The following is a 13,288-nucleotide window of genomic DNA, read 5'->3' as shown; positions in this document are numbered from 1 at the left end:
CCTTGACATAAGGGCTTTGCGTTATTAAAAAATGAATTGTAAGGATCCATAATAACCCTTAGTGTATGTGAATATACATGAACAGAATTCAAGCCTACACACTACTTATCAGTTTTGAGTCATAATCCCAGTCCTGTTGTGACATCACCTGGTTCCTCTCAGTGATCCATCAACAAAATGTTGATTCCAAGACCTCACAGATGCAATCCATGTTTCCTATGGAACACAGATTATCTGCCAAATCACTCTGTGAGACAGGATATGAAAGTAGAGGAAAGGAGTATACGTGTGTGAGTGCTAGTGAGAAACTAAATTGAATTTGGTACTGATACATGTTTATGGATGTAAAGAACATAGTTACTTTTTAAATCAATGAACAAGGCATTTCTGCCTGTGGCACCATTTGTATTAATATTATATTGCTTCTCTCAAGTGCACTTTGTGATAACAGCAGGAAATGCATTTCATTAAGTTAAAGTGTGCTGGTATTAATGTAATGGCTGATGGCATCTCTAATTTGAGAGGCCTGTAGAGTTAGTTTTATGGAGGCATTTTCCTTAGCACCAAAACAGGACTATAGAATATCTGTGGTATATTGTTTCTCCTCAGGGAAGAATTCATCCCTTTGGCCCAGTAGACATTTTTATTGGCTAAAGAAGTGTTAAAAAAAACATAGCACCCTTGCCACTTCTTCCCCAAAGCAGCACTGTATTGTCTTTAGTCGTACAATAGCATCTTCCAGGATTTTAGTCCTACTTGAGTTAATAGTGAAACAGAGGATGCTGGGAAATATGTCTGGGCAAATTTTAATGCAAAATAAGGAGATTTCATAATTTAAACAGGAGAAATTTATCTTGGGGCTCTAGCCAAGACTTATTAGAATTGCAAAGAGAATATTCCAGCACTAACATCATAAGATTCTAGAACTCCTATCTGTAAGATTTTAACAAGTTACCAGAATCAATCTTCTTTGGTGAGTAGGTTTCAGAGTTGTTCCAACTCCTGCAAAGCTGGATCTGGGTATGTGTAGTTCTCTGTGATACCAGGTAATACAACAGTGTACACAATTAGTTGCTCAGAAAAAGTTGGTGAAGATGATATGAAACAGTCCAAAGCAATACTATATTTCTGTGATGTGCCTATTATGTTTACCTGAGAACTTTTTGAAGAACGGAAGTTTTTACTGGGCATAAAAATGCTCAATACTAGCTCAGATTTACAATCTATTTTAAAAAGCACTGAGCTCTGTGGCTGTTGCAGCTGCTTTGCTCTTTGCTTCAAAATAAAGAAAAAAAAAAAGAAACTATACAACTGAGTAAACACTATGTTTCTTCTTAATAGAAAATATGAAAAGCTATGTTACTGAGTCTTTTAAGAGTCTCATGCTCTACCGACTGAGCTAGCTGGGCGCCTGTTACTGAGTCTTTTAAAACTGTCTTGAGGAGCACCTACTTATGAACACTTGTTATTTTCAAAGCTAGACCAGACTGGATGAGGAGCATGGATCTGTAAGAAGTGTTTTTTCTCTGTCTTCTAAGACCCTACATGTGTTAAAAAGAAACAAATGGCACATGATAAAAGAAATCAGTACCATAATTTTGGAAATAAGATGAGGAAATGACTAGAGTTGGTTTTTATGTTCAGAGAGTTTTTTGCATTGAAGCTAAAGATCATACGGCATCTAGTGTTTTCTTAAATGATGCAAAAATTATAATAGACTAAGATAGAAAAAAAATACAACCTGGGGGGGGTAACCTCACATATCAGAATACAGAGGTGGGAGATAATTATAACATCACTCTCCCTTTTTTTTATAGGGTTCCTAACAGTCAAAGCATATTAATATTTATTGACACATTTGGCTCTTACCTGTGAGAGAGCAAAGGTATGTATATACCCATATATATATGTAATTATATATACATATATATATAAAAAATCACGTAATTATATATATATAATTACCTATAAAATGAGTGTGTATTAGTTATATATGTTCATATATTGTATATATTCATTTTACAGGTATAAAGTTTCAATGTAGTAGGATATAGTGAAAAGATTATATTTGAAAGAGAGAATATTGCATTTTAATCTGTTTCATTGTTTACTTGTTATCTCTCCATGGGTATATCATTTCCTTCCCCTTAGCCTCGGTTTTACCATTTGTAAAAAGTGAAGAGTAATAACTAAATAAATCCACAAAGTTATAGCAGAACCAAGGGAAATACAAGACTAGGGTAAGAAAATGCCAATAGAAAAGCATGGACAAAGGAGATATTTGACTTCTTTGTGTTCTGTGGCACTGATAAGTTTATAAATCAATAAATTAATTAATTCAAATAATCATGTTATAATTCACTCCTGAAATATTTACTACTTGCTTTCCATGTGTCATGTATTATCTTAAGAATTAAAAATTCAAAGCTGAACTACATAAATTCTCCAAGAAACTTTTGTTCTAAACAGAACATACCCATGTGGATAAAGTTTTGCACATGCCATCTGGATCCTTCTTTCTCTTTGCATTTTATGTATGTAGACCTGGCCTCAAATTTGGTCCATTAGCCAACTGAATGCACCCAGAAAAACCATGAGCCCAAATAAACAGATAAAAACAATATCTGTTTGCTGTGATGAGCAGGATTATTTCAATAAGACACAAAGTTTTACAGACCTTAAATCTCTTAAGATAATATTTCCATGCCCAGAAATCAGGGAAGTCTCTTAAACCAATAACCATGAGAGACTGTGGACTCTGAGAAACAAACTGAGGGTTTTGAAGTAGGAGGGGATAGGGGCTAGTTGAGACTGGTGGTGGGTATTAAGGAGGGCAGGTATTGCATGGAGCACTGGGTGTGGTGCCTCAATAATGATCTTGGAACACTGAAAAAATAAAAAATGAAAAAATAAAATATGGATTGACAAAAAAAAAAGAAAGAAAGAAAGAAAGAAAATCTTCTGTGCCCATGAAGTGTAGAAATTGATACCAGTATATATCTTGATGATTTAAAACAAAGTTCTTGAACTTAAACAAAGATTTATTAAAGCTACTTAAAAGGGAAAATATATCCAGAGAAACTGAAATCATGACTTCTCCTCAGAAACAATACAATTTACGTAATTTGAACTGGAAATATAGCCAAAAATGTATATAGTGAGCCAGAGGTTAATAGAGCTTGAGATAATAATGCACAGAACCCACTAACACTTCAGTACATAGAAAATATAAAGTCCTAAGATTTTAATATTAGAGAGTTACATAATACATTTTCATTAATATTCACAAATAATTAAGAAAGATAAAACTAATTAGATATGCAACTTACCCCTTAATACCTTCTGTAATTCTGTCCCTAATCCATATAAATCTAGTCTATGTTTCTCCTTGCTCTCTCTAGGCTTTACCAAAATCAGATAAGAACCAGCCTGACATCATATTATACACATTAAGATAATTTCCTTTCCTTGAGATGTATCAGAGGTACCTTGCAAAGTAATAAATTAAATTACCACATATATTGCTTATTTTCTATCTTTAATTTGTATATTTGTCAAGAACAACGTCCTCAAATGTACTTCTCAGAAATTGAATTTTTCTGTTCAAAATAAAATAAGCCCCATAGTTATCTATCATTTAGTTTTCTGTACTTTCATGGGAATCTGATATAGAGTAGCAGCCAGGATGTTTAGACATGATAACAGAATACATCATAGGGCCTCCTAATTTTTAATAAAACCATGTCTGCAAACTGATGCACTCTGATAACCTCAAGCAGAATGTGGCATTTTCCAACACATGACAAGTTTAGAATTTTCAAAAACTGGCTTAGAGGAGGTTAGTTCATTTCCTCCTATGTACTTTACTGGTCAGCAGATGGATAGAGGTGACTTCATTAGAGTCTTGTGGTCCAACTATTTAAGCTTCCCAAAGATTTGGTTTATTGAGAAAGAAAAAGTTTCTTTCTCAAAACAATTACATATTAGAATTATTTTATTACCTTGTTTGAAGAACACACCCAAGTGATTCTAATATGTTTTATGTTTAAAATAGACATTAGAAGTTCAAATTCAGGTTATATTGTAATAGAATCTCCAGGCACAACAGCAACTGCTTCTAAGAGGAGGCAATTCTATTCCTCAAAATGTTACTTGGAGATTTCAAAGTCTATTTGGCATCCTTTACCACTTCCTACTTAGCTCTGCTAGTTTGGTTAAACTATAGAAACAGAAGGCTAACAAAATGGACTAGAAAGGGAAATTTTCATAAAAACAAACAAACAAAAAATTGTGTGTGTGTGTGTGTGTGTGTGTGTGTGTGTGTAAACTCTTTATTATAACATACAAGCTTCTTCATAAATTGTTGCATATTTACCTATCTTCTTCTACCATGCCTTATGGAATGTTTTAGACTTAAGTAAATATAGAAGTCAGGCTATGTCTTAATTCTTATCTTACTTTACTACCTCTGCCATGTATGTTTTCTTTGAAAATAAAATTATACATTAAACCATGACTAACAATGTGCAAAATATAATCATGTCTTATCCTTTCCACATTTAAATAATAACAGCTCTGAAAAGGATTGTTGAAAAAACGAATGCATAGAATAAAATAACCAATAGCCAGTTAGTTTTGGCTGATTTTTGCTACACCGATTGAATTACTATTTGAATAATCTAATTGCATATTTAATGTTGCAAAGACAAATGTACAGACAGAAATGTTGTTGCCTTCCAACGAGAACTAACATCTTTAGAGACACCAAATTATTTTACTTAAAGGATTATTCATTTATCTAGAAATTTGAAAGAGATTCCTGGATTGTTGTAGAGAATTCTGCAGCCACAGCAGTGGTTTGTGGGATGAGTCACCAGGTATGCTTTCCTAGGCCCACAGTTTGTTTACTTTGGTTTCAGTTATGTTTATGTAGATCAGAGGATTAATTGGGAAGCTAATAAAAGAAATATCTATAGGAGGATTCAAGCAAACTTCTCCTAAGGAAAGAGAGATTTGAAGCAAACAAATTATATTTATACCTACTTAGTGATACACTGAAGCTACTGTGGATGCCAACACCATGCTCAATCAATTGATATTAAGAACATAGATGAGGGGCACCTGGGTGGCTCAGTCGGTTAAGAGGTTGTCTTCAGCTCAGGTCATGATCCCAAGGTCCTGGAATCACGTCCTGCATCCTGCTCCTTGTTCAGCAGAGAGCCTCTCTCTCTCCCTCTGCCTGCCGCTCTGCCTAATTGTACTCTCTCTCTCTCTCTCATTAAAAAAATAAATAAAAATCTTTAAAAAAAAAAAAAAAGAAAGAAAAGAACACAGATGAGTAAAAAAAAAACCAAAAAACTGATTACATGCTATAGAGACTCCTCTGAAGGAAGCAAATATTTTGGGAAAGGCAATTGTCCCTCTTTAAAAAAGTAAAGTTATTTCACAGGACGAAATTTTTGTATAAGCATGGCTGATTTTTTTCACAGCTGTAAAGAACTGATTGTTCTACAGAGCATTTAAGTAGGCATCTGAAAGTGTCCATTTGGAGGTCTTGAACTTAACATAAACAAAATGAAGTCTTGCTCTTCGACATTCTAAATTGTTGATATGTCTGTACAATCCAACTCAGTAAACAGTACCATCATCCACACACTACTCAAAACAAACATTGCGAATAATTCTTGAGTGAACTATTTATCTTACCTGAAGTATCATAAGCAAATCTTAGCATTTTTACTACCAACATATCTCCAGATTCAATCCATTTCTGCTCATTTCCATTGCTAAAACCCATGTTCAAGCCATTATCATTTTTTTCCACAGAGACTACCATAATAGCTTCCTAAATGATCCCCAGCTTCAATCCCCCATGCATTCTCTGCTGAATAGCCAAAGTGGGCTTTTAGAAATGTAAATCAGTTTATGTTACTACTTTGCATAAAACCCTCCTGTTAAATATAATCCAAACTCCATAACGTGGTCCAAAACAAACAACACATCTTTCACAATCTGATTGCCCTCTGAGCACTCTCTCTCACATTCCATCATGTCCTAATTTCTGTTGCTCAAAACATACATGGTGACCTTGAACTTGCTATTTCTGACTGAAAAGCTCTTTCTCCAGAATTCATAAAACCAACTTCTTGTCATTCAGATCTCAACTCAAATGAGCATTCAGCCTACTTGTCAATGAGTTGGATTTTTCAGTCTGAAGATTTATACATTTCTCCAGCTCTAGGAAATGTTCCTTTTTCATTGTTTACTTATTTTGAACTCTATCTTTAAATCTAACAATTTATATAAAAAAAAGAGCTCTGATCATAATTTGATGGATTTCCACAAACTGAACACACCCACACAACCAGCATCCAAATCAAAGAGACTGGATTCTTCCAGCACATCCCCAAAACCCCACACAGGCTTCCAATCAAGTCACAGCCTCCTAAATGGAAACCAATTACAAACTTGAATTACAACACCATATATTAATTGTGGTGTTTACATAACCGGAATCTTATAGTATATATCTTTTGTGATTGGATTCTTCCTCTTTAAGTTTGTGAAATTCAACCATGTTATGGTAGCATGTAATTATAACTCATTTTCCTTGTTGCACATTTGTTGCATAAATATATCAGAATGCATTCAGTCATTGTACTTTTAGTTGCCATTTAATAATATACAATTATGAGCTGTGATTAGTAGTGCTGCCATAAACATCCCAGAGCTTGACTTTTTTCCAACATGAATGAATTATATTTCTGGTAGGCATATGCACAGGACAGGTATGGTTAGGTCATGCGTATGTTCAGTTTTAAGAGACACTGCCAATAGTTTTCCAAAGTGGTGGTACCAATTTATAGTCATCACTGTGTGTGTAAATTCATTGTTCTCAACGTTTGGTTATGTCTTGTCATTCTTTTTGTTAGCCATTCTACAGAGTATTATGTGCTCAAATTGTATTTCCTAGATGATTACTAATGCTTTTGAACATCTTTTTGTATATTTATCAGTCACTCAGGTATCCTTTATTCTCAAGTGCCTGTTGGGTCTTTTACCCATTTTTCTTTTGGGTAATCTTTAGAAGTATTATTATTATTATTATTATTTTAAGATGTTTTATTTTTGTTAAATATAGAGCCACACAGTTGAAAAATAAATAAGTTTGCTACAATAAAAAACATCAGAAGAAAAAGAAAACACAAGTTCTCAATTCTATATTGTTTTTCTCTCAGAGGCAACACTCTTCAACTCTTTGGTAGTTACCTTATTTCTAAACAACATTCTAACAGACCAATGACATTTTCTTTCAATCTCTATGGCTGGTGCTATTCCTTTAGAAAATATTTATTGTCTGAAATGTCAAATTTTCAGGGTGAAAGTTAGGAGAATGTGCCTCATCCACTATCTGGACCCAACCCCTCACTTTTATATTTCTGAGTATACTGTCATTGTGTAAATTTAAATTTGTTTTTAGATATGGTATATATGTAACCTCCATTCCCTCAGTCACTGGAAGTTAGGCCTGGGAATGTCTGGTAGATATGCATCATTCATTCACATATTCATTTATTTCACAGTAATTTATTTTCATAAAATTACTTATTGTTGAGAGGCCTGAGACAATTTATATTAATTATACATAAACATAAAAGTGCCTATGTGCTTTATATTATAAAGTTGTTCATTATAGTGTAACGCACTAGAGTGCCTTATGTTATTATAAAGCTATAATTATTTGCATAGGTACACACTGAACCCTACATTTGCCATATATTTCCTTATTACAACAATCTATAAGATTGAAGCTTACTAAATTATCATGCCATGCTTTATTTTTATTGCCCTATTCCGTAGTTGAATAAGTACATAGTGCTATTAGTTACAATACTATCATGTTTACTAATTTCAGTAACTGTTATCCTCAACTTGTTGGTAAGTTATTGAGTACTAGAAACTATTTGACTTTTAAAAACCCATGTATATCAGCTAAAGTAGAAAGTACACATCATACACAGATGATTAAAAAGTATACATTTGATATATGTTATCTAGCCAGTCTTTTTTGAAAGATCAGGAAAATAGTTATATAATGCTATCATGAAAACACAATGTAAGTTAAATATCAAAGAAATACTTAGAAATATATGAATCCATTAGTAATTTTTGAAATTCTATGGAGGTCTCACATACCTAAATGTATTTTATAAATGTACTCTACTAGCATTCGATCATAACTATTGGCTTTCTCTTTAAAACACTATGTTCAGGGTCTTTTGTTCATTTTTCCTTAATGATATTATAGGCCAGACTCACTAAGAAAACATTAAGAAAAAAAGTTGTAAATAATATAACATTTTAGGGGTGCCTGGGTGGCTCTGTTGGTTGATTGTCTGACTTTGACTCAGGTCATCATCTCAGGATCCTGGCTTTCAATGCCCTGCCTGGCACTCCCTGCTCAGTGTGGAGTCTGCACCTCCCCCAACCCTTGCAGCACACACCCTCTCTCAAATAAATAAAATCTTTAAAGAATATATAGCATTTTAAAATTTGGATTCTCTGGCGCCTGGATGGCTCAGTGGGTTAAACCCTCTGCCTTCAGTTCAGGTCATGATCCCAGGGTCCTGGAATTGAGCTCTGCATCAGGCTCTCTGCTCAGCAGGGAGCCTGCTTCCTCCTCTCTGTCTGCCTGCTTCTCTGCCTACTTGTGATCTTTGTCTGTCAAATAAATAAATAAAATCTTTAAAATAAAATTTTGATTCTCTTTTTTCCTAAATCCTTCAGTTTGCTTAGTTTTCTGAGGCCCATGGATAAAAGCTGCTATTATTATCTTCAGAATCTTAGGGTAGCACAGAGAAAAACTCTCCTACTACAGACTCAAACTGAAAGACTTCAGGAAAATACACCAGATAGGTATGTGGCCAAATAATAACCTTGCAGAGATGCTGATAGTGTTCTTCTCCTCTTAGCTTAGCCCTCTTCTCTTAGCTTCTTGTCTGCATGTCTACCAATCAGTTCCCTGTTGCCACCATGGCATAACAGCATTTGGTACCAAGAAGTAGACTGTCAGCAATGACAGATGTGAAACTGTTCAGAGACGCCATTTTTAATAAAATTTTTGAATCCTTTCAAAATAGGAGTTGAACCTCCTCAGTGGTGTTTAACCCTGGGATAAAAGGCAGAGAATAATCTAAAATGCCTACACATATTCAGGACAGCTTTCCTAGCTAGGTTAGCCTTTGTTAATTAATATATATTAATATATATTATATATTTATAAATATAAATATTTATATATTATATATTATAAATATTTATGTATGTATAATATATATTATACATATATAAATATCAAACTAATGAGTTGTATGTATATGGATAAAGATATGCAATATCAACTGATCTATACAAAATGTAACTTATATTCTGTACAGGGATTATCATGAAGCAATTTATTTGTTCAGGAAGAGGTAGTAAAGAGTCAAGGTGATCGCTCCTGAAAGATAATTCCTAAAATTCATTATTATGCAGGAAAATTTCTAGTCTCTCTAAAACTCTTTTCCCTATAGACCTGTAGTTCTGTATGACAATCTAGGAAAATAGATTCTTGCTATTTCTAAAAAGCCAAACTCCAAGAAATATACAGAGCTTTAAAAATCAGTGTTTACATTTTATATGGCTTCTGAAAATCACTAAATATCCAAATAATCAGCCCCTTTATCTTAACTTTTGGTGTCTTATTATTTACGATTTTCTGTTGAAGCTAAGAAAGCTACAAGTGGAAGAATACAATACTTTATGGTGGACTAAAACCTTGTATTTCCATTGCATGCATTTGACTTTAGAAATGAAGCATTTTACTTGTGTATGATTAATATTACATACAACATTAGACAATGTAACTCCTTAAAACTGTGCTCTTACAATAACATCTAACTTTAAAAAAATGCTATTCTGAAATATTTAGATATCTGCATTCTGTACTTTTTGTTATTCAACAATCTTAAATTTGTTAGTTTCTTATGTAGGCAAATTGAAAGTATTAAAATTATAATTACAAAATACAGATTTTAAAATATTTCACATTTTACAAATTATTTGTGAATTAACATAAAATAGTTATCTATAGTAATTTTTCATCACACAAAAATATTTCATATGGTACACAGTCTTATGAAAAAGAGAATCACACATTTAATTTAAATGTGACCAAAAAATAGTACACTTCTTTTATGCATTCAGAATTTCAAATACAAATGGTAAATTATTAAAGGTATTAATATTAGTCCTATTGTTTTTAATGATATCAATCTTCAGAAAAGGTTTAATTGAGAACCTGGGAAGTCTTATATGTCATTTTGCCCTTGAACAGCTAAAAATGCATTATAAGCTGTTAAATGTCTTTTCTTCTATTTACCCTTCCAGTATCAATTTATTTTTGATAGATTGAGTCAATTCAGGAAGTAAATTATTTGACCCAGGTAATCTGCGCTTTGCCTCCAAAGCAGACAGTGTTGTTCTGGATCTTCAGGCTGTTCTGCTCTTTTTGTATTTATGCCAGATAACAGAGAAAGAGAAGACAAAATAAGAAAAATAAAATAGGGGCGCCTGGGTGGCTCAGTGGGTTAAGCCGCTGCCTTCGGCTCAGGTCATGATCTCGGAGTCCTGGGATCGAGTCCCGCATCGGGCTCTCTGCTCAGCAGGGAGCCTGCTTCCTCCTGTCTCTCTGCCTGCCTCTCTGCCTGCTTGTGATCTCTCTCTGTCAAATAAATAAATAAAATCTTTAAAAAAAAAAAGAAAAATAAAATAGAAGTCACATGTGTAGATATCTGTGAAAGAATTAAATATCTTAGGATGTAAATTTGTTATATTTTTTGCATGTTCATGTGAATGGGCATGAATATAGTATACTCTATTCTTTGTTTTTTGTATTTAGAAGTTAAAATGCTGTACCAGTCTTCCAGTGCAGATTACTTGATGATGTTGACATTAATTATTGGATTTTGGAGGGGTCCCGTCAATAGGTGCCAGGCTCCATTTTACATCATCTAAATCCTTCACCTCTTACTTCACCACAATTTTTGCAAAGGATTGAATGAAACATTAGAGACCTTCCAGAGTATTTGTAGTGATCAATTTTAAAGATATAAGATGCTAGGGAGAAAGATTATTTGACATGGCTCTACTAAAGTATTCTCTATACTTACAGATGCATGAGCTAAAATTTTTCAAAATGATGAAATAGCATTGTTTCTTTGTTTCATTTTAAACATCGTTGTATTTAAATAAGCTGTGACAGAAAAAGGAATTCCTGGTGGGGAAATCTATTCACATGTTACCATATAGACTGGGTAGAGTGACAGGAAAATAGCTTTTTCACTCATTATCTTCAGTTTTGTCCTCAATGGAAGCATTGGACATGTTTTCTTACCTTTTTACTTGAAGTACAAGGTGGATGTGATTAAACAGTAACATTTTTAAAGACTGCAATGCTATAAAATGCCCTTTCCATATGTGGAGGTATATTGTCAAAATAACTATACCTCTCTTCCAAATGTTTTGGTGTTCCAAGCCATCAAAGAACAGAAAATGTTACATGTTTAAGTATTTTATGACATTTAATTCATCAGTCATTTGCACTTAAATTAAAATTCTGTCTCAAACATGCAAGTTTTTTCAACTAGGTTTTAAAAATGCCGTAGCTTGAGAATGTGTTGAAGAAGGTCTCAAAACAATGGTTTCAGATGAAATCCTACATTATATATTGTTCAGTAATTTTTTATATAAAAATATGATTAAAATGGAAGGCATAATGTGGTTAGTGGGTCCATTAATGCCATTTAAAATACTCTTGATGCTGTATTTTGGTTGGTTCAGTGAGAATCAAATTATTTTGGTTGAAGGTGGGCTTGGGCACAAATACAAATAACTACATATTTTATGCAGATTCATTTGATGATTATGAAATCTAACTATTGTACAATTTTTTTTCTCCTGGGATTTACAGGTATGAAAATGCAGAAGAGGAAAATAAATTATCTTCGACTTCAGGCAATATAAGACCAGGGGTTTAGGTCTGTTTTTGCACTGATACATCACAACCAAACAGAAAACTTCCTGGCAAAGAGCAAATGCTCGAAAACATTTTTGTACAAAACCAAATTCAGTCATTATAATTTTACTTAGCTTTAAATTTATTTAACAAATTATATGAAATTCATGTAATTGATAAAAACATGAGCAGCAGAAAAAAAAATCTCCCTAAAGATGTCTATCCAGATGCCTCTAGAAGGTCAAACTATTGTTCGCATAAACTACACTGGTTACTTATTCAATATTCATCAAGAACCTCTTATGTGCCAAACTGTGCAAATGCTGGATTAAAATGCAGAGTGTGTTACATGCAGAGGCTACTCTCAAGGAAGTTATGGTTTGATAGAGGGGATATGGACAAGTAAACAGGAAATTACACTTTTTTAAGTACTATTAAAAAAATTTACATGTGACTGTGGTGATTCCCTGTGTTTATTCATGGCTCATCCAAAGTCTTGGTGGAGTATTATGTCTAGAAACCTTTCTTTTTCTAAATACTCATTAAGCTACTTTTTATTTCTATCTTGTCCAGCTTCTGAGACTTTGTCAAGATAACTGAATGATTCTAAAAATCTCTGGATTCAGATGAGAAGTCAGAAATACTAATTCAGACTCATAGAGGAATCCAAAGGATTATTTAACCGAGTTGATGGTCATGCAAAGACATGAAGCCTTCTCATCCCAGGCTCAGGCATAATCATGTCATGGTTTTATTTATTATTAGTATAGCATGTAAAACTCTTTCAACAGCCTCTGCTAATAAAGGAGACAGTTTCATCTGCTAACAAGATGTGTCTACATCACTACTGGAGCTTCTATTATACCACATCTGAAACAGCAAATGGACTTGCATTCAGACACATTTAATCATTTCATGATACTCCAGCCCAAAAGACCAAACTCTACTTCTTAGATCTTTTCCACCTAGTGGCCATTTATCCATCTGCTTCACTCCAATACCATTTCTAACTCTTTACCCTTTAGATGCTCACTAAGTAACCTTTCATTTGGAGCTGATCTAGGTTCTAAACTCAGCATCTAACCACCAAATCCCTTAACCTTTTTTTCTTTTTTTTTGATGAGTAGAAATAATGAGTTGGAATAAGGATTCAATAATTTCCATATCACATATTTGCTATGAGAATCAAATGAGTTCAATGAGATGTGTATTTAAATTCCTGTTGCAAAACAA

At 33.4% G+C, this 13,288-nt stretch overlaps 1 long non-coding RNA gene across 1 annotated transcript; it reads left to right on the top strand.

Moving 5' to 3' along the window:
• The first annotated feature begins 204 nt into the window (after positions 1-204).
• On the top strand, positions 205-12,460 carry LOC125097108 (uncharacterized). Its single transcript, XR_007126497.1, has 3 exons — positions 205-290; positions 1,818-1,885; positions 12,011-12,460. It is a non-coding gene; the product is annotated as an uncharacterized LOC125097108 (long non-coding RNA).
• Positions 12,461-13,288: the final 828 nt, after the last annotated feature.

Source organism: Lutra lutra, chromosome 4, assembly GCF_902655055.1.
Source record: "Lutra lutra chromosome 4, mLutLut1.2, whole genome shotgun sequence".
Classification (NCBI taxonomy): domain Eukaryota; kingdom Metazoa; phylum Chordata; class Mammalia; order Carnivora; family Mustelidae; genus Lutra; species Lutra lutra.
This window is presented reverse-complemented; position numbering and strand designations above follow the sequence as displayed.